The sequence below is a fragment of the Salvelinus sp. IW2-2015 genome, linkage group LG19 (genome assembly GCF_002910315.2).
Source record: "Salvelinus sp. IW2-2015 linkage group LG19, ASM291031v2, whole genome shotgun sequence".
Taxonomy (NCBI): domain Eukaryota; kingdom Metazoa; phylum Chordata; class Actinopteri; order Salmoniformes; family Salmonidae; genus Salvelinus; species Salvelinus sp. IW2-2015.
Genome location: NC_036859.1, coordinates 24,653,626 through 24,673,620, shown reverse-complemented (window position 1 = coordinate 24,673,620; position 19,995 = coordinate 24,653,626). Strand labels below are relative to the sequence as shown.

General features: G+C 47.6%; 1 pseudogene; it reads right to left on the bottom strand.

Annotated features, from left to right (window-relative positions):
• The window catches only part of LOC111979120 (ATP-dependent 6-phosphofructokinase, platelet type-like), a 47,067-nt pseudogene that overhangs the window by 15,174 nt on the left and 11,898 nt on the right, over positions 1 to 19,995 (bottom strand).

Genomic DNA, 19,995 nt, shown 5'->3' with positions numbered 1-19,995 from the left:
AAGACACAAATGTTAGGGAAAACACATGTGAATGTCACAGTAACTTTGTCAATGTACAATATAAATGTTTGCCTTGGGTTATCTGAGGATTAGAGGTCGACCGATTAATCGGAATGGCCGATTAATTAGGGCCGATTTCAAGTTTTCATAACAATCGGAAATCGTTTTTTTTTTTTTTTTTACACCTTTATTTAACTAGGCAAGTCAGTTAAGAACACATTCTTATTTTCAATGACGGCCTAGGAACGGTGGGTTAACTGCCTTGTTCAGGGGCAGAACGACAGATTTTTACCTTGTCAGCTCAGAGATTCAATCTTGCAACCTTACGGTTAACTAGTCCAACGCTCTAACCACCTGCCTCACGAGGAGCCCGCCTGTTACGCGAATGCAGTAAGAAGCCAAGGTATGTTGCTAGCTAGCATTAAACTTATCTTATAAAAAACAATCAATCAATCATAATCACTAGTTATAACTACACATGGTTGATGATATTACTAGTTTATCTATCGTGTCCTGCGTTGCATATAATCGATGCAGTGCGCATTCGCGAAAAAGGACTGTCGTTGCTCCAACGTGTACCTAACCATAAACATCAATGCCTTTCTTAAAATCAATACACAGAAGTATATATTTTTAAACCTGCATATTTAGCTAACAGAAATCCAGGTTAGCAGGCAATATTAACCAGGTGAAATTGTGTCACTTCTCTTGCGTTCATTGCACGCAGAGTCAGGGTATATGCAACAGTTTGGGCCGCCTGGCTCATTGCGAACTAATTTGCCAGAATTTTACGTAATTATGACATAACATTGAAGGCTGTGCAATGTAACAGGAATATTTAGACTGATGGATGCCACCCGTTAGATAAAATACAGAATGGTTCCTTATTTCACTGAAAGAATAAATGTTTTGTTTTTGAGATGATAGTTTACGGATTTGACCATATTAATGACCTAAGGCTCGTATTTCTGTGTGTTATTATGTTATAATTAAGTCTATGATTTGATAGAGCAGTCTGACTGAGCGATGGTAGGCACAGCAGGCTCGTAAGCATTCATTCAAACAGCACTTTCGTGCGTTTTGCCAGCAGCTCTTTGCAATGCTTCAAGCATTGCGCTGTTTATGACTTCAAGCCTATCAACTCCCGAGATTAGGCTGGTGTAACCGATGTGAAATGGCTAGCTAGTTAGCGGGGTGCGCGCTAATAGCGTTTCAAACGTCACTCGCTCTGAGACTTGGAGTAATTGTTCCCCTTGCTCTGCATGGGTAACGCTGCTTCGAGGGTGGCTGTTGTCGATGTGTTCCTGGTTCGAGCCCAGGTAGCGGCGAGGAGAGGGATGGAAGCTATACTGTTACACTGGCAATACTAAAGTGCCTATAAGAACATCCAATAGTCAAAGGTATATGAAATACAAATCGTATAGAGAGAAATAGTCCTATAATTCCTATAATAACTACAACCTAAAACTTCTTACCTGGGAATATTGAAGACTCATGTTAAAAGGAACCACCAGCTTTCATATATTCTCATGTTCTGAGCAAGGAACTTAAACATTAGCTTTCTTACATGGCACATATTGCACTTTTACTTTCTTCTCCAACACTTTGTTTTTGCATTATTTAAACCAAATTGAACAGGCTAAATGTATTTTATTGATGTATTATATTAAGTTAAAATAAGTGTTCATTCAGTATTGTTGGAATTGTCATTACTACAAATAAACAAAAAAAATTGGCCGATGAATTGGTATCGGCTTTTTTTGGTCCTCCAATAATCGGTATCGATATCGGCGTTGAAAAATCATAATCGGTCGACCTCTACTGAGGATACTTACATTTGGGAGTTCAGAGTCTGCTTTCCGGTAAGACAGGAGTTTGTAGGTGTTCAGGTTGTTTTCGAAACTTCTGCAAAATATTAATGAAACATACTGTTATTCATTCATCTACCTTGTAGATGTCCAGAAACCTCCATTACTAAGTTGCATAAACTTTTAAAGGCAAGAGGAAAATGAATCTGAATCCTGTAAAGCTGCAATGGTCCTGCTAGACTAGACTGCTGGCCAAATAAAGATATGCATCTTAGAAATACAGAGATATCACTTTATTTTATCAAAGAATGTAGAATTGGTACAAGAGTCAGATAATATACCTGCCACGCAGTCTCACAGCTTCCTCAAAATTCTTCTCGTCCATGGCTTTCTGGACGTCTTGTGTCTATTGAGAAAATAAATACGAGTGGTTAATGTGTCTGGAATCAACAGCCTATCAATTGTCTTTATTCATAATAGATCTATAATGTATACAGTAGGTAGAAGTACTTGATGCATCCTGTAAATGGTGTAGAACCTGAAAACATCACAAAGGGGTAGGCTATCACTTCATACGTGTTCATTACTGTTGAGTAAAGCAATCTCACACACACTATCTTGGCTGGCGGCCATCCCCATCTGTACACTGTACAGAATACTAAACCAGGGTCCCAGCAGGGCTGTGTAGCATGTGAACAAACAGTGTAAGTGTACCATCTGAACACACTCCATGAGGGGCAGACGGACAGCCTGGTTCCCACACAGAGACACTACGCAGGCCGGGGTGCTGGCTGACGCCTCCAACAGGGCCAGGACCGCCTCCACTCCCATACGACTGGCCTGGACAGACAGGGTGGAGGGCAAAGGTCAAATCATATTTATACTGGGGTCAACTTAGAATTAATGGTGATCTGGGACATTGGGAAAATAACTTCAAGTTCAGTTAGAAATTGCATAACAGTATTAAATGACATGCTCTTTAAATTATGATTACCATTCTGAAACTGCCTCATGGTTACTAACCAAAACAAACAAACCAGGGATATTATTCAGCTATTAGACAGACGGCAGCACAAAGGGCTGTGACTCTAACTGAAAAGTAGTGCACTATATAGGGAATAGGGTGCCATTTAGGAAGCAACCCAGTCTATAAGTGCCTTTTCATTGTATGTGAGTACGTGGGTAACACTCACCAGGATCCGGTCGAAGGCAGAGGGGGTTCCTCCTCTCTGGACGTGACCCAGGATGGTGACTCGGGTGTCAAAGCCCAGACAGCTAACAACCAACTATAGTAGGAGAGGAAGGCCAGGTATTGAGCAATGTACGTTTCCTCAAATTAGCAGAGTAATTCAATAACACTTACGTCCCAAATGGCACCCTATTCCCTATATAGTGCACTACTACAAAAGTAATGCATTATATAGATCAGTGTTTCTTAATTCTGGTCCTAGGGACCCAAAGGAGTGCACATCTGATTCCACTAATCATTTGATGATGAGCTAAATCAGCTGTGTAGTGCTAAGGCAAAAACCAAAATGTGCACCCTTTTGTGTCCCCAGGACCAGGATATAGAGAATAGGGTGCCATTTGGAATGCAAAAATTGTCTATTTGTATTGTATGGTAGAAAGAGAATGACAATGGCATGCTATACCTTAGGAAGAAAGACAGTAGGGGAAAGCACAAGCACTGTACACCCATGCAAAACAGTTCCTGTCATGTACATAGTAAGTGAGTCTCCAACACTTACACCTGTGTGTTCCAAATGGCACACTATTCCCTATATAGTGCACTACTTTTAACCAGAGCTGGTCAAAACTAGTACAGTATATTATAGAGAATAGGGTGCCATTTTGGACTCAGCCCTTGTTCTTTTGTTCTGCCAAGTAAACTGTACTGTATAAGACTCTTACCAGAACAGAGATCCTATTAGTTATATATGTATTTCTATGCTTACCAGGTTAGGTATGCTGATGAAGAACAAGGTTGCAAGGCACAAACAGGAAGAAGTATAATTCACAGAAGTTCACATTACTAAGAAAGATCCAATAAAATAGTTAGATGAAGAGTTAAAACATGGACAGCATGTTGTTAATGGGACAGAGAGATGGAGAGATGACGATGTGCAGCCAGAAGTAACCACGGCACACAGAAGTACTGTACCAGACCTGGGTTCAAATACAATATGAAATCATTTCAAATACTTAATGTGGGCTTGATTAAGCTTGTCTGGCGCAATTAAACCAATAGAAAAGTCGCAAAAAGATTTCAAATAGGATTTGAACCCAGGTCTGCAGAGGAGTACTCCACCAGTACAGGACAGCTGAGTACTTACTTCCTTAATATGGTCTGTAGTGATAGGCTTGTTGTGAGAATCTATCGCCCCCTCTGCTACAATAATGATATTGAGCCGTTTCTTATCTGCACGATTCTATAAGAATACAAACAAAGCACAGATATACAGTACATGACAGAACATTTTTGCATTTGGCTTTTCAAAAGCTGGACCCGGTTTATGCTGAAACAGCTGCATGCCTACCAGAGAGAGAGAAAGAACAGATCTGCCTACTACCTCTGTCCATTTCTCACTTAACAGAGTCCTTTCATCTGTAAAGCATGAAGCTATTCACACATCTGTAGGACCTGCTTTTGGTTCCCCCTTCGTTGCATATTCAGGTACTCACATCCTTGACATTATTAACAGTTATAGCCTTTCCTTGTCTGTCAATGGCTCCTTCAGCAACAATGATTATATTCAGCCTTGAACCCCTGGATCGGCTCTGGACATTAAGAAACACAATGAACACTGCTACTTTTGCTATGGTTGAAGGAAATAAAATACACTACAACGTGTTATCACTAAGCAGTAAATCCTATTCAATGTGAGGTATAGATTGAAATGTATTTGTTAGATCTGCAGATGTCAGATGTTACCTGTGTGTGTGTGTGTGTGCGTGTCTGTGTTGTTACCTCAGACAGTTTCTGACACATCTGTTCCTCCCACCCGTCCTCAGGGGGCATCTCAGGGATCAGCACCCAGTCAGCCCCCCACAGCCAGAGCACTTACTAAGGCCAGGTACCTACGCACGCACGCACGCACGCACGCACGCACGCACGCACGCACGCACGCAGCACGCACGCACGCACGCACGCACGCACACACACACACACACACACACACACACACACACACACACTGTACATTTAGTATACAATAAAATATCAAATATAAATACATGCAATACAAACCCATTTGTGTATGTACAAACATTTTCAAAGCAGGACTGCTGAGAGTCCATTGCTAAATTGTAGCAAGTACAAGAATAAAGCAGGAAATGAAAGCAGAAATGAAATGCCATTCCATACCCACAATGTCTTCCCATGACCTCCAGCACAAACGTCCTCTGGTGGCTGAGAGAAAGGAGAGAAGTCTGTGTAAATGTTGATTGTGTACAAACAACACCACTGAGCTAAATATGCCACTGTATCTGTCAGTACCTCTATCTGTGTAAATGTTGGCTCATCTAAAAGTTAAGAAATGTACCATTCAACAACAATCATCTATGTCAGTACCTCTGGGCTGTAGTCATGATTGCGTCCACCACCTCTATGATTCTGTGCAGGGCAGAGTCTGTCCCGATTGTCATGTCAGTGCCACAGAAGTCATTGTCGATGGAGCCCACCATTCCCACGATGTGCAGCTCTGAGTTGTTCTGGGCAGCCTCCTCATCAATCAGACCTTTATACACAATGCAACGTAATATGAACCTACTGGCTTCACTACTGAGTAATGTACACTCATAGATGGAATGGCTGTATACAGGCTTTGGTAATACATAGTAATACATGTTTTACTACAACATGTCAGGCATATAAATACATTTTTTTGCGTAGAAATTAGTGATGGAGTAGATTACTGTGAACATTTGGTCCACTCCATTGACTACAACATTGAGATACCCTGCTGGACCAGTTCCTCCAGTAGTCCGCTCCACTCCTCTCTGAAGAGGTTGGCCCCAGTGAGGCTGCCGTCCCCTCCAATCACACACAGGTTGGTGATGTCACGCTGCACCAGGTGGTGGGCAGCCTTTAGACGCCCCTCGTGGCTGCGGAACTCCTTGCAGCGGGCACTGCCAATGACTGTGCCACCCTGACAGGAAAATACAACAGCCAAGAATTCAGATGAATGGATGAATGACAGTTGAAAAGATGGATTGATGGATGGATGACAACTGAATTGATGGATGGATAGGTTGAGGTTGGTGGATAGATGAATGAAGATTGGATGAATGGGTGAAGGATAGATGGAGGGATGGATGGATGGATGATTGAATTAATTAATGTTGGAAGGATAGACGGATAAATGTGGATGGGTGGGTGGATGAAGGTAGGATGAATGGAACAAAACAGCTCTAGACCAAACCAATGGATGATATTATCTGACACAATTGAGCACATTGATAGGTGTCATTAATTCAACATCGCACATATTTTTTTAGTGTTGTGTGTTTTGTTGTCATTAACTATCAGGTTCATGCAGAATCCACAATGACAGGGCACCTTCCACTCTGTTTAGCATCAGCCAGAAATGCAGCTGCGCTCATCTGTCACATGCATTTGTAAATTCTGGGACCACAAATATATTCAAACCATTAACCATCATATACTGTATAATATACTGTAGCCTCTGGCCAAAATATTCATTAACCACTACGTATACTATATATATAGCCTGTGACTGTGATGATAATGTTAAACAAATCCATAGTATTTTGCCTAAAGGCATTCATTGCACTACTTACCACTTGCAGCATGCTTGAGACACTTTCCCATGATGCCTCTTCAATGTTATCCCCACCATCTACCATACCCTGGTAACCCTGCATAGAGAAAATAAATATTAACATTATCTCACAGCATAGGCCTATATTTCCTAATATTAATATGAACATATTCATGAATTACAATGTTGTTACATAGTAACAGTCGTTGACTCTGCAACGCATCTTTGATAACATCAGGGATATTGACTTACATTCATTTTGAGAGGACAATGCTAAATCATGCTAACTGCTACCTGTAGCAAAAGTAAACAACATATTATCATGGATGCTGTCTCTGCTGGCATACATAGACAACTCGAGGTAAGATCAATTTGGCCCAAACATGAAAATTAGATGAACCATCCCTTTAACACCAGCACAAATGATGCCCACTTATTAAAGGTACACTGATATATCTCACAGCATACTGTTGTTTATTCAAGACTCATGGCAATGGCACTACAGGGACGTTTGAAGCTTCCTGTAATCTAATTATTTAGACATTGACACCAGAGCTCATATCCTCCCTCCTCCATTGAGTCAGACAGAGCAGATAACAACATGTTACAGTTAGCCTCTTGCAGAGCGTATGTCCCAAATTCCAACCTATTCCGTATAGTGCACTACTTTTGACCAGCGCCCATACTGTCACGACTTCCACCGAAGGTGGCTCCTCTCCCTGTTCGGCAGTCACCGGCCTACTAGCTGCCACCGATCCATTTTTCATTTTCGTTTGTGTCTGTCTGTATTGTTTACACCTGTGTCTTATTAGTTGATTTCGGTGGGTATATTTACCTCCGCTGCCTGCTAGTCATTGTGCGGGATTGTTTTCTGTGGTTACGTTATCAGGGGTGCGTGTCTGCACCACGGGGTTTTCTTTTTCTCAGGGCAGTTGTGCCGTTTGGTATTTTCACGCCCTGACCTTAGAGATCCTTTTTATGTCTCTATTTTGGTTTGGTCAGGGCGTGAGTTGGGGTGGGCATTCTATGTCTGGTGTTCTATGTTTTCTTTTTCTGTGTGTTTGGCCGGGTGTGGTTCTCAATCAGAGGCAGCTGTCTATCGTTGTCTCTGATTGAGAACCATACTTAGGTAGCCTTTTACCACCTGTTTGTTTTGGGTAGTTTGTTTTATGTTTTATGTTGTTTCACCAGACGAACTTGTCATGTTTTGTCTTTGATCATCATGTCTTGTCCCTGTGCTTCCCTCTGCTGGTCTTATTAGGTTCTTTCCCTCTTTCTATCCCTCTCTCTCCCCTCCCTCTCTCCCTCTCTCGCTCTCTCTCTCTATCGTTCCGTTCCTGCTCCCAGCTGTTTCTCATTCTCCTACGACCTCATTTACTCTTTCAACCTGTCCCCTATTTTGCCCTCTGATTAGAGTCCCTATTTCTCCTCTGTTTTCCGCTTCTGTCCTTGTCGGATTCTTGTTTGATGTTTGCTGTTCTGTGTCCTTGTTCCGCCTGTCGTGTTTTTGCCTTCTTCAGATGCTGCGTGTGAGCAGGTGTCTATGTCAGCTACGGCCTGTGCCTTCCTGAAGCGACCTGCAGTCTGTGGTCGCCGTCTCCAGTCGTTCTCTCTTACTGACGAGAGGTTTCAGTTTCCTGTTTTGGATTTACCTTTGATAATATCCAGGAGAATCATTGTTTGTTTAATACTGGAATAAAGACTCTGTTTCTATTACGTCGCTTTTGGGTCCTCATTCACCAGCATAACAGAAGAATCCGACCAAGATGGACCCAGCGACTATGGATTCTCTCAACACTGCCGTCGAGTTCCAGGGAGCAATGCTCGGCAGACACGAGCAGGAATTGTTTGCTGCTCGTCATGCCGTTGAGACCCTGGCCGCTCAGGTCTCCGATCTCTCTGGACAGTTTCAGAGTCTTCGTCTCGTGCCACCAGCTACTTCCTGGTCTTCCGAGTCTCCGGAACCTAGGGTTAATAACCCACCATGTTACTCTGGGCAGCCCACTGAGTGTCGCTCCTTTCTCACCCAGTGTGATATTGTGTTCTCTCTCCAGCCCAACACGTACTCAAGAGAGAGAGCTCGGATCGCTTACGTCATATCACTCCTTACTGGTCGGGCTCGGGAGTGGGGCACAGCTATCTGGGAGGCAAGGGCTGAGTGTTCTAACGATTATCAGAACTTTAAAGAGGAGATGATACGGGTTTTTGATCGTTCCGTTTTTGGGAAGGAGGCTTCCAGGGCCCTGGCTTCCCTATGTCAAGGTGATCGATCCATAACGGATTACTCTATAGAGTTTCGCACTCTTGCTGCCTCCAGTGACTGGAACGAGCCGGCGTTGCTCGCTCGTTTTCTGGAGGGACTCCACGCTGGGTTAAGGATGAGATTCTCTCCCGGGAGGTTCCTTCCAGCGTGGACTCTTTGATTGCACTCGCCATCCGCATAGAACGACGGGTAGATCTTCGTCACCGAGCTCGTGGAAGAGAGCTCGCGTTAACGGTGTTTTCCCCTCTCCGCTTCTCAACCATCTCCTCCCACCGGCTCAGAGACTGAGCCCATCAGCTGGGAGGTATTCGCATCTCGACTAAGGAGAGGGAACGGAGAATCACACCCGCCTTTGCCTCTATTGCGGTTCTGCTGGACATTTTGTCATGTCATGTCCAGTAAAAGCCAGAGCTCATCAGTAAGCGGAGGGCTACTGGTGAGCGCTACTACTCAAGTCTCTCCATCAAGATCCTGTACTACCTTGTCGGTCCATCTACGCTGGACCGGTTCGGCTGCTTCCTGCAGTGCCTTGATAGACTCTGGGGCTGAGGGTTGTTTTATGGACGAAGCATGGGCTCGGAACATGAGATTCCTCTCAGACAGTTAGGGAAGCCCACGCCCATGTTCGCCTTAGATGGTAGTCTTCTCCCCAGTATCAGATGTGAGACACTACCTTTAACCCTCACAGTATCTGGTACCACAGTGAGACCATTTCCTTTTTGATTTTTCGTTCACCTTTTACACCTGTTGTTTTGGGTCATCCTGGCTAGTATGTCATAATCCTTCTATTAATTGGTCTAGTAATTCTATCCTATCCTGGAACGTTTCTTGTCATGTGAAGTGTTAATGTCTGCTATTCCTCCTGTTTCTTCTGTCCCCTCTACTCAGGAGGAACCTGGTGATTTGACAGGAGTGCCGGAGGAATATCATGATCTGCGCACGGTCTTCAGTCGGACCAGAGCCAACTCTCTTCCTCCTCACCGGTCGTATGATTGTTGTATTGATCTCTTTCCGGGGACCACTCCCCCCTCGGGGTAGACTATACTCTCTGTCGGCTCCCGAACGTAAGGCTCTCGAGGATTATCTGTCTGTTTCTCTCGACGCCGGTACCGTGGTGCTTTCTTCCTCTCCCGCCGGAGCGGGGTTTTTCTTTGTTAAGAAGAAGGACGGTACTCTGCGCCCTGCGTGGATTATCGAGGGCTGAATGACATAACGGTTAAGAATCGTTATCCGCTTCCCCTTATGTCGTCAGCCTTCGAGATTCTGCAGGGAGCCAGGTTCTTTACTAAGTTGGACCTTCGCAACGCTTACCATCTCGTGCGCATCAGAGAGGGGGACGAGTGGAAAACGGCGTTTAACACTCCGTTAGGGCATTTTGAATACCGGGTTCTGCCGTTCGGTCTCGCTAATGCTCCAGCTGTCTTTCAGGCATTAGTTAATGATGTACTGAGAGACATGCTGAACATCTTTGTTTTCGTTTACCTTGACGATATCCTGATTTTTTCACCGTCTCTCGAGATTCATGTTCAGCACGTTCGACGTGTACTCCAGCGCCTTTTAGAGAATTGTCTCTACGTGAAGGCTGAGAAGTGCGCCTTTCATGTCTCCTCTGTCACATTTCTCGGTTCTGTTATTTCCGCTGAGGCATTCAGATGGATCCGCTAAGGTCCAGGCTGTCAGCGATTGGCCCGTCCCTAAGTCACGTGTCGAGTTGCAGCGCTTTCTCGTTTTCGCTAATTTCTATCGGCGTTTCATTCGTAATTTCGGTCAAGTGGCTGCCCCTCTCACAGCTCTGACTTCTGTCAAGACTTGCTTTAAGTGGTCCGGTTCCGCCCAGGGAGCTTTTGATCTCCTCAAGAAGCGTTTTACATCCGCCCCTATCCTTGTTACTCCTGACGTCACTAAACAATTCATTGTCGAGGTTGACGCTTCAGAGGTGGGCGTGGGAGCCATTCTGTCCCAGCGCTTCCATTCTGACGATAAGGTCCATCCTTGCGCTTACTTTTCTCATCGCCTGTCGCCATCGGAACGCAACTATGATGTGGGTAACCGCGAACTGCTCGCCATCCGCTTAGCCATAGGCGAATGGCGACAGTGGTTGGAGGGGGCGACCGTCCCTTTTGTCGTTTGGACTGACCATAAGAACCTTGAGTACTCCGTTCTGCCAACGACTTAATGCACGTCAAGCTCGTTGGGCGTTGTTTTTCGCTCGTTTCGAGTTCGTGATTTCCTATCGCCCGGGAAATAAGAACACCAAGCCTGATGCTTTCCCGTCTTTTAGTTCTTCTGTGGCTTCTACCGACCCCGAGGGATTCTCCCTGAAGGGCGTGTTGTCGGGTTGACTGTCTGGGGAATTGAGAGACAGGTTAAGCAAGCACTCACTCACACTGCGTCGCCGCGCGCTTGTCCTAGTAACCTTCTGTTCGTTCCTGTCTCTACTCGTCTGGCTGTTCTTCAGTGGGCTCACTCTGCCAAGTTAGCTGGCCACCCCGGCGTTCGGGGTACGCTTGCTTCTATTCGCCAGCGGTTTTGGTGGCCTACTCAGGAGCGGGACACGCGCCGTTTCGTGGCTGCTTGTTCGGACTGCGCGCAGACTAAGTCAGGTAACTCTCCTCCTGCCGGTCGTCTCAGACCGCTTCCCATTCCTTCTCGACCATGGTCTCACATCGCCTTAGACTTTATTACCGGTCTGCCTTCGTCTGCGGGGAAGACTGTGATTCTTACGGTTATCGATAGGTTCTCTAAGGCGGCACATTTCATTCCCCTCGCTAGCTTCCTTCCGCTAAGGAGACGGCACAAATCATCATTGAGAATGTGTTCAGAATTCATGGCCTCCCGTTAGACGCCGTTTCAGACAGAGGCCCGCAATTCACGTCACAGTTTTGGAGGGAGTTCTGTCGGTTGATTGGTGCTTCGTCAGTCTCTCTTCCGGGTTTCATCCCCAGTCTAACGGTCAAGCAGAAAGGGCCAATCAGTCGATTGGTCGCATATTACGCAGCCTTTCGTTTCGAAACCCTGCGTCTTGGCAGAACAGCTCCCCTGGGCTGAGTACGCTCACAACTCGCTTCCTTCGTCTGCTACCGGGCTATCTCCGTTTCAGAGTAGTCTTGGGTACCAGCCTCCTCTGTTCTCGTCCCAGCTCGCCGAGTCCAGCGTTCCCTCCGCTCAGGCTTTTGTCCAACGTTGTGAGCGCACCTGGAGGAGGGTCAGGTCTGCACTTTGCCGTTAACAGGGGGCAGACTGTGAGAGCCGCCAATAAACGTAGGATTAAGAGTCCTAGGTATTGTCGCGGTCAGAGAGTGTGGCTTTCCACTCGTAACTTCCCCTTACGACAGCTTTTCGCAAGTTGACTCCGCGTTCATTGGTCCGTTCCGTGTCTCTCAGGTCGTCAATCCTGTCGCTGTGCGACTGCTTCTTCCGCGACATCTTCGTCGCGTCCACCCTGTCTTCCATGTCTCCTGTGTCAAGCCTTTTCTTCGCGCCCGTTCGTCTTCCCTCCCCCCCCCGTCCTTGTCGAGGGCGCACCTATTTACAAGGTACGGAAGATCATGGACATGCGTTCTCGGGGACGTGGTCACCAGTACTTAGTGGATTGGGAGGGTTACGGTCCTGAGGAGAGGAGTTGGGTTCCATCTCGGGACGTGCTGGACCGTTCGTTGATTGATGATTTCCTTCGTTGCCGCCAGGGTTCCTCCTCGAGTGCGCCAGGAGGCGCTCGGTGAGTGGGGGGTACTGTCATGTTTTTGTCTTTGATCTCATGTCTTGTCCCTGTGCTTCCCTCTGCTGGTCTTTATTAGGTTCTTTCCCTCTTTCTATCCCTCTCTCTCCCTCCCCTCTCCCTCTCTCGCTCTCTCTCCTATCGTTCGTTCCTGCTCCCAGCTGTTTCTCATTCTCCTAACGACCTCATTTACTCTTTCACACCTGTCCCTATTTTGCCCTCTGATTAGAGTCCCTATTTCTCCCTCTGTTTTCCGCTTCTGTCCTTGTCGGATTCTTGTTTGATGTTTGCTGTTCTGTGTCCTTGTTCCGCCCTGTCGTGTTTTTGCCTTCTTCAGATGCTGCGTCGTGAGCAGGTGTCTATGTCAGCTACGGCCTGTGCCTTCCTGAAGCGACCTGCAGTCTGTGGTCGCGTCTCCAGTCGTTCCTCTCTACTGACGAGAGGATTTCAGTTTCCTGTTTTGGATTTACCTTTGATAATATCCAGGAGAATCATTGTTTGTTTAATACTGGAATAAAGACTCTGTTTCTATTACGTCGCTTTTGGGTCCTCATTCACCAGCATAACAGAACTGTTTCGTTTCGTTCTCTCTCTTTGTTGTTTTTGGTTGTTTCAGTGTTTTGGTCTCCTCCCTTAGATGATCGTAACAGGTATGAGTTTAGGAGTAGAGGTTTCTCCCCCGTGTGTAGCGTTTATTTCCCTGTGTGTGTGGCGACCTCGTTTGGGCGAGTTTCAGTCCCATGTTGTAGTTGAGTTGGGACTGCCTAATAAACTATTTTGCCACTGGGACTTCCTTGCTCTCCTGCTCCTGATTCCTGCACCTCCCTTCATTAAGAGGCACGTAACAGAATCCCGCATCTCCTATGGAATCAGCAGGAGCTGACACGCTCTCCACTTCCATGGAGGAGCGCGTGCAACACCACACCACCGTTCTCCATCGTCTCGGGACCGCTATGGATCAAGTGATGGCGATGATGGAGAGATGGGAGAGAGGTGGRCTGCCTGCCCCTCCACCGGCCACACTCCAACCAGCACCACCACCTTCTCCGGCGTCATCCGGCCCCAGCGGTATTCGGCTCGCGCTCCCGAGGGAGTACGATGGGACGGCTGCCGGGTGCAAGGGTTTTCTGCTCCAGCTGGAGCTTTACCTGGCAACCGTGCACCCGGCTCTTTCGGGAGGTGAGAGCGTGAACGCCCTCAAGTCCTGCCTATCAGGCAAAGCTCTGGAGTGAGCCAATGCGGTCTGGGATGGACCAGACTCGGCGAGGGACCACTACCCAGAGTAGAGCGTCTGTTGAGCGGTGGGTGAGCGTCTGTTCCATCTACGGCAGGAGACGAGGAGCGCTCAAGACTTCGCGCTGGAGTTCAGGACTTTGGCCGCCGGCGCAGGTTGGAACGACAGGGCCCTGATTGACCACTATAGGTGCAGCCTACGTGAGGACGTCTGCAGGGAGCTAGCATGTAGAGACGCTACCCTCACCCTGGACCAGCTAGTGGACATGTCCATCAGGTTGGACAACTTGCTGGCTACACGCGGGCGTCCGGATTGGGTCCTGTTGGTTCCACCCCCCAGCGCCTCCGCTCCAACCCCCATGGAGTTAGGGGGTGCTGCAGCGAGGGCGATCGGAGGAGGAGCTTCCTCCTGCACTGGGTGTGGTCGGAGAGTGCACACTGCCGACCGGTGCTGGAGGAGCTCGTCTGGGAGTTGAGACGGCAGGCCGAGTACTGTTCGGGCACCCCAGGTGAGTCAGCTCCAGGCTCACCCAGAGCCCCCTGTTGGTCACATGTATGTGTTAATCTCTTTCCCTGAGTTTTCCCCCCATTCCCAGCATAAGGCGCTAGTAGATTCAGGCGCAGCGGGGAATTTCATGGACCACGGTTTCGTGCATAGGTTAGGGATTCCGCTGGTTCAGATGGACAAACCATTCCATGTGCACTCCCTAGACAGTCGACCATTAGGGTCAGGGGTGGTCAGAGAGGCCACGGCTCCACTGGACATGGTTACGCAGGGGGGTCACGAGGAGAGCATTAGTCTCTTCCTCATTGATTCACCTGCGTTTCCAGTGGTGCTGGGGATTCCCTGGTTGGCCTTTCACAACCCCACTATTTCGTGGCAACAGAGGGCGTGGTCAGAGGAGTGGTCAGGTAGGTGTGTGGGAGTTTCCATCGGTGCAACTACGGTGGAGAGTCCAGACCAAAGCTCCACCGTGCGCATTCCCCCCGAATATGCCGATTTGGCTATCGCCTTCTGTAAAAAGAGGGCGACCCAAATACCACCCCATCGACGAGGGGATTGTGCGATAAACCTCCAGGTAAACGCCGCGCTTCCCAGGAGTCACGTGTATCCCCTGTCACAGGAGGAGATGGTGGCTATGGAGACATATGTCTCTGAATCTCTGAGGCAGGGGTACATTCGGTCCTCCACGTCACCCGCCTCCTCGAGTTTCTTTTTTGTGAAGAAGAAGGAGGGAGGTCTGCGTCCATTCATTGACTATAGAGGTCTAAATTCTATTATGGTGGGGTACAGTTACCCGCTACCTCTCATCGCTACGGCGACGGAGTCATTTCACGGAGCACGCCTCTTCACAAAACTGGATCTCAGGAGCGAGTATAACTTGGTGCGTTTCCGGGAGGGAGATGATTGGAAGACAGCGTTTAGTACCACATCCGGCCATTATGAGTACCTCGTCATGCCGTATGGGTTGAAGAATGCCCCAGCAGTCTTCCAATCCTTCGTAGACGAGATTCTCAGGGACCTGCACGGGCAGGGTGTGGTGGCGTATATCGATGACATTCTGATATATTCCGCCACACGCGCCGCGCATGTGTCTCTGGTGCGCAGAGTACTTGGGCGACTGTTGGAGCATGACCTGTACGTCAAGGCTGAGAAATGCGTGTTCTCCCAACAGGCCGTCTCCTTCCTGGGTTATCGCATTTCCACATCAGGGTTGGTGATGGAGTGTGACCGCATTGCAGCTGTGCATAATTGGCCGACTCCCACCACGGTAAAGGAGGTGCAGCGGTTTTTAGGGTTTGCCAATTACTACCGGAGGTTTATCCAGGGTTTTGGGCAGGTGGCTGCTCCCATTACCTCACTGCTGAAGGGGGGCCCAGTGCGTCTGCGGTGGTCGGCTGAGGCGGACAGAGCGTTTTGTCGCTTGAGGACTCTGTTTACAGAGGCTCCCGTGTTGGCTCATCCGGATCCCTCTTTGGCATTCATAGTGGAGGTGGACGCGTCCGAGGCTGGGATTGGAGCCGTGCTCTCACAGCGCTCTGGCGTGCCACTGAAATTCCGCCCCTGCGCTTTCTTTTCGAGGAAGCTCAGCCCGGCGGAGCAAAACTATGACGTGGGGGACCGAGAGTTGCTGGCTGTCGTAAAAGCCCTGAAGGTGTGGAGACATTGGCTTAAGGGGGCTCAACACCCTCAACACTTTCCTCATCTGGACCGACCACCGTAATCTGGAGTACATCCGGGCGGCGAGGAGACTGAACCCTCGCCAGGCAAGGTAGGCCATATTTTTCATCAGGTTCAGATTTACGATATCGTATAGACCAGGTTCCCAGAACGCTAAGGCAGACGTACTGTCCCGTCTGTATGATACAGAGGAGCGGTCCATCGATCCCACCCCCATACTTTCGGCCTCTTGTCTGGTGGCGCCGGTGGTGTGGGAGGTGGACGCGGACATCGAGCGGGCATCTCGGTCAGAGCCTACTCCACCTCAGTGTCCAGCTGGGCGGAGGTACGTCCCGCTTGGTGTCCGTGATAGGTTGATTAGGTGAGAGCACACGTTACCCTCCTCTGGTCATCCGGGTATCGATAGGACGGTGCGAAGCCTTAGGGGGAAGTACTGTTGGCCCACTTTAGCTAAGGACGTGAGGGTCTATGTCTCCTCCTGTTCAGTGTGCTCTCAGTGCAAGGCTCCTAGACACCTACCCAGAGGGAAGTTGCAACCCCTCCCCGTTCCACAGCAGCCTTAGTCACACCTATCGGTAGACTTCTTGACCGATCTTGCTCCGTCCCAGGGTAACACCATGATCCTGGTCGTTGTGGATCGTTTTTCTAAGTCCTGTCGTCTCCTCCCTTTGCCCGGTCTCCCTACGGCCCTAGACTGCGGAGGCCCTGTTTACTCACATTTTCCGGCACTACGGGGTGCCTGAGGACATCGTTTCTGATCGGGGTCCCCAGTTCACGTCCCGGGTTTGGAGGGCGTTCATGGAGTGTCTGGGGGTCTCGGTCAGCCTGACCTCTGGTTTTCACCCCGAGAGTAATGGGCAGGTGGAGGGAGTAAACCAGGATGTGGGTAGGTTTCTGCGGTCGTATTGCCAGGACCGGCCAGGGGAGTGGGCGATGTACGTTCCATGGGCAGAGATGGCTCAGAACTCACTCCGTCACTCCTCAACTAACCTTTCGCCCTTTCAGTGCGTGTTGGGATATCAGCCGGTCCTGGTACCGTGGCATCCGAGCCAGACCGAGGCTCCTGTGGTGGAGGACTGGGTGAAGCGCTCGAAGGAAACCTGGGAGGCCGTCCACGGGCACCTGAAACGGGCCGAAGGGCGGCAGAAAGCGAGCGCTGACCGCCACCGCAGTGAGGCCCCGGTGTTCGCACCGTCTCCATCCGGATCGCCCTGCGCATCGTCCTCCGGGTCATCCTCGAGGCCGGCATCGGCGCGCTGCGGGAGCCGCCCGTCAGGGGGGGGGGTACTGTCACGACTTCCACCGAAGGTGGCTCCTCTCCCTGTTCGGGTGGTGCTCAGCGGTCGTCGTCACCGGCCTACTAGCTGCCACCGATCCATTTTTCCTTTTTGTTTGTGTCTGTCTGTATTGTTTACACCTGTGTCTTATTAGTTGATTTCGGTGGGTATATTTACTTCCACTGCCTGCTAGTCTTTGTGGGGGATTGTTTTCTGTGGTTACATTATTAGGGGTGCGTGTCTGCACCACGGGGTTTTCTTTTTCTCACGGCAGTTGTGCCGTTTGGTATGAGTTTAGGAGTAGAGATTTCTCCCCCGTGTGTAGCGTTTATTTCGCTGTGTGTGTGGCGAACTCGTTTGGGCGTGTTTCAGTCCCATGTTGTAGTTGTGTTGGGACTGCCTAATAAACTATTTTGCCACTGGGACTTCCTTGCTCTCCTGCTCCTGATTCCTGCACCTCCCTCCATTAAGAGGCACGTAACACATACCCCATTGCCTATATAGTGCACTACTTTTGGTGTGCATAGGGCTCTGGTAAAAAGCTGTGCACTATAGAGGGACTAGTGTGCCATTTGAGACACAGACAGTGAGTGTGCTGTGAGCCTGCTCAACGGAATAACTTTCATCAATCATCAAACACTGGAGTCTCTAACAATAGACGACACTTAAGCAAAGACTCCAGCCACCCAAGTTCTCTCTACTAGCACACAGCAAGCACTACCAATGCAAGTATGGAACCAACAGGACCCTGAACAGTTTTGACCCCCAAGCCATAAGACTGCTAAATAAATAGTTAAAATAGTTTACTAATTAGCTACCTGCATTGACCCTTTTTGCACTAACTATTTTGTCTCATCACACACGCTGCTGTTACTGTTTATTGTCTATCCTGTAGCCTAGTCACTCTATCCCTACCTATATGTACATATCTACCTCAAATACCCCTGCACATCGACTTGGTACTGGTACCCCGTGTATATACAGTAGCAAAGTTATCATTACTTGTGTATTTATTCCTTGTGTTATTATTTTTCTATTATTTCTCTGCGTTGTTGGGAAGTAAGTAAGCATTTCACTGTTAGTCCACACCTGTTGTTTATGAAGCATGTGACAAATACAATTTGATTTGATTTGATATTCTCATACAGTATTCCATCATGACCTCATGACCTCTGACCAGACCTCTGACCAGGCGTTAAGTCATCCTTATAAAAGCATTAAGTGAAAACTGAAGACAGAATCACACCTAATTGAATTCTTAAGCCCTGGAATTATTTTATTTGACCCCATTGTTGGAAGTGCCTGTAAGCAAGCATTTCACTCTAGTCTACACCTGTTTACGAAGCATGTGACAAATACAATTTGATTTTATTTGACCCCAGTGGACAGGAACATTATTAGATAACCTCCAGAGTCAGAAGTATGATTTCCTCAGCATATTAATTAGCTGCTTATGTATGGGAAACTGTTCCCGCTACCAACACCATGACTTCAAAAGTTTCCAATTCAAATACTCTACTTCTCATTTCCATGACCCTTAAATGAAATAAAAGTCATCTCGTTGAACATTTATACCGAAGAATCGCTCCTCCTCTGTTTTATTTAAACATTACACATTTTGCATAGAGATCCTTTTAATCACCAATTTAATTTAGTGTTCTATTTCATTCTGTAACATTTTGTTTATCCAAACCACTACTGCTCAAAGAAAAAGCTTTGCCCTATGAGCACAGAGCTTGTCGGTGTTGATTTGTCTCAGTGTCAGTGGTATAACAGTACAAGTACAAGTGTCTATCATGATCTCACCTCATGGACGAAGTAGACTTTAGCTCCCACATAAATACCCATGCGGACCACAGCCCGTACAGCAGCATTCATACCTGCACAACAACAACACAGAGAGGCAGAGAGAGACAGAGCGAGACAGAGAGAATGAAAAATACATTCATTATATGACAATGCATGTTATATTTGGTAGGTTACAGGCTGAAAATACTAATCAGGGAGATGGGATGAATCATGTAAATCAAGTTAACATGGTGTGCTCCGTCCAGCAGAGAAAGATACTTGCATAGGCATTGACCTTGATTCAGTATCTAATACCTTTTCCATTGACAGTGTGGAAATTGGTCATAATGATTACAAAGACTTGCATCTTAGTTGCACCAAAACAACGTTAATATTGTAATACAAGTGTGGGAATAATTTTGAATGCAGTATCTTTGGTCACCTTATTACGGACAAGAAAATACACTCTAATCTAGTACCTACAGTAAAAGGGTTATCTGGCTGTCCCCATAGGAGAACCCTTTAAGGAACCATTTTTGGTTCCAGGTAAGAACCCTTTTTGGTTCCTTTTTGGTTCCCCTTCCACAGAGGGCTCTACATGGAACCCAAAAGGGTTCTACCTGGAACCAAAAAGGGTTATCCTATGGGAACAGCCAAAGAACCCTTTTAGAACACTTTTAGAACCCTTTTTTTCTAAGAGTGTAGCACTTACTGCTTACAGCTACATTCTCATTAGTCTGTACACGCAGCCAAGAACAGTAGGGCAGCCCTGTGGTGCCAACACTGCTCTATGCTGATGTCCTTCCACTTCTCCCACACCACACAACAAGGCTGCTATTCACTGGCTTCCCAGAGCACTCTGAATGTGGGTGGGAGCAGGCGCTGCCTTGGATGTCATTATTGTTAGTGTCAGCCTCCAAGAGCTTCTTAGGCCCACAACAATGG